We start from the raw sequence: 2,980 nt of genomic DNA, 5'->3' as shown, positions 1-2,980 counted from the left end.
TAACCTGTTGAACTGGAGGATGAAAGGAAAGCTCCTTAGTTGTAGATATGGACATGTATTTTCCAGTTTCCCTTCCACACTAGATCGGCATTCCCAACTTTTTGGAGCTCGTACGGCCAAGGTAGTTCCGGTTCTCAAGGCTGGAAAGGACTTGCGCATCCTGTGCAAATTGAGGTCTGTATTGATATTTAAGCCTATACCTGCCTGGGTTTCTACCTTCTATGTCTTTCATCTGCTAAATCCCTTACCAGGCTCGGCTGCATGTCCCTTCTTCCCTTGACTCATCATCCCAGCTGTGTTATCTTCAGATCCACCGGATATATGACGTAATCATCATGGTCACCCTATTATGGGTACACTCATCCGGATCCAGGTCGCTTGGATCCACCTCACTGTAATGGTACACTCGCCGTGGATCCGAACTCTCCAATCATCCAACATCATCTTGCAATCGTCTGTGATCTCCGTTGTCCTACGAAAGTTCGAGATCCACTGTATCCCTCATCCCTATACCCTGGATCCAGGTCCCTCCAGGCGGGATCCTCCCTCCTTGGATACGAACTCGGAAGTATGGGATCCGGGGTACCTCGCGGTGGATCTTGACTCTTCATTAGCCGTGGCTACTAGATCCACCGTCAGAGAGCACCGACCATCCTTCCTTCATAGGATCCGCACTCGATCCACTCTTGTATAGTATATCCCATATCCATCTTAGTGAATCCAGGTAAGGGTGGATCCGAGGTAAGTCTTGGTGGATCTTGCCTTCTCGTACATCGCTCATATCAGATCCATCGTCATTCCATACGGGGTGCTGCTCGCCATGGCTAATCCACCACAGGCAACTTGCACCCGTGCCAAACAACCCAAATCCTCTATAATCACTTGAAATTGTCACTGATTCGGGATAGTGACCCCGCGTCAGGACCATTCTCTTATTTCTGAGAAAGCACTTCACCACAACTTTACGACTTGTCGTAAGAAGCCCGAGACCCGGGGTGGTCTCTATCCTCTTTGGGGGTACCCCTGGGTTATGCTTGAGAACTGTCCCACGTGGAGTACTTGTGAGGACATGTTCTGGGCATGGGTGGAGACTCTTAAGTACTCACCCACGGATTTACGGGAACTCCATGAAGATCAGCTGTTGTCCCGCATCCTGAACCAGCGTGATCTTCGTGTGAGGTTTGCCCACTTGGTCAGCAAGCGCATGCTGCCAAGGGACATCCTGAAACGCGCGGCTTCTAGCGCGCACGATGAGCGCGGGTACGGAATGTATTCATCGTCCGTACCCCGTTCGGGCAAGAAGCCCCGGACTACTTATGAAGCTGTCGCCGCTTCTGTTCCCAGATTGCGACAGCCTTCGGGCAGTCAATCAGGAGCCGTTCAATCGGCTCCCACGAGCTCTCGGAGTGGGCATAACCCCTTCACTTCACGAGGAGCTGTCTCTTACCGCGACGCCGTTGCTCCTTGAGGATCCGCTCCACGTGGAAGTGGACTTCTCCATTCCGGTCAAGCAGAGGCGGAGGTGCCCTCGTACGAGTACGAGTACTCGGCGCCTCACGAACGCCACTCTCGTCCGAGTGCTCCGGCTGCGGGTCCGACACAGAGCCCTGAGGTTGACCGCCTCCGTCAACGTGTCCTCGTGCTTGAGATTGCACTTGGCCTTGGGACTGGCGGTGATGCTGCCGCCCAGGCCGAGAATCAGGGCGAGCTCGCTCGTCTTGCGGGCCGTCTGGTCCTGTTGGAGCGAGAGGTCGCGAGCCTGCACCTGCGGGTGGATCGCCGGGCCTCTTCGTCCGATCTGGACGAGGCCTTTCGCATGATCCGACGGATCGAGGCTCTGCTGCCACGTCCGAAGCCCCCTGCGGCACACTCCCAGACGTACGCGTATGGTGCGTACCCGGCGTACGGTCTTGACCGCAGCCTTGCCGTTTCGACCGAGGCTTGAATGCCTGCTCCGACGCCCTCGTCGACGTCTGTGACCGGCCCTCGCTTCGAAAAGCTGGGTCAAGGTGAGTCTGCGAGTCATCAACCCCCTGCGGATCAAAGTGCCGCTTAAGATGTCCAACGGAGAACGTCGGGTGCGTCGTCATTGACGTTGGCAGGTCGATGGTGTACGACGCACCATGTCTGACCAGGACTGCAAATCGTCCGATGAAACGGTGCTTCAGCTTGTTGCTGCCCACAGAGCTGACAGTGTCAAGGGGTAGGTCTCTCGTGTCTAGCAACACTAAGTCCCTCACCTTAAATATACTTAAGTTTCCTCTTCTATGTTTGTCGGAGTACTTTTTTGTTTATCTTGGGCCGCTGCCATGGCATCGCGGACCCTGCTGACAACGCTCAGCTTGGTATCCATAAAGGATTCCACCTGTTTCCGCAGCGAAACTGGTCTCACATTCAAGACCTGGGAGGAAAGGGCTTTCCGAGCCTCTCCCCCACTTAGAATAGAGGAGTCAGTGTCTCCTCGAAGAGTGAGAGGCACTCTGGGGTGACGGAAGCCGTTCAAGTAGAACGGCGTGAGCCCCGTGGACGCGTGCACCGTGTTGTTGAGCGCAAACATAACAACTGGAAGCTGCGTCGACCACGTACGTGGTGCTGTCGCGCACACACTGCGCAGGGTGTCCTCGAGCACTCGATTGACGCGCTCTGTCTGGCCGTCTGTCTGCGGATGGTCCGCAGTGGACATCTGCAGACGAGTTCCCAGTAAAGGGAACAGCGTTTTCCAAAACGCAGCAGTGAACCGCGGGTCTCAGTCCGAGACAATCGTCTCCGGGAGACCGTGATAGCGGAACACGCCATCGACGAACAACCTTGCGGTTTGTTCGCCCGTAACAGACGGTAACCGGAGCAAGATGTACCATATGGGAGAAGTCGTTCCTACCCATCGCAACAAACTTCAGAAAGGTTCAGGTAGTCTACACGCGGTGGCGTGGATTGACTACAAGTGTTACCAAGTGTGACGGGGTCACACAGCACCTTGCGC

This window comes from Phytophthora infestans, genomic scaffold, assembly GCF_000142945.1.
Source record: "Phytophthora infestans T30-4 supercont1.28 genomic scaffold, whole genome shotgun sequence".
NCBI classification, from domain to species: domain Eukaryota; phylum Oomycota; class Peronosporomycetes; order Peronosporales; family Peronosporaceae; genus Phytophthora; species Phytophthora infestans.
This window is presented reverse-complemented; position numbering follows the sequence as displayed.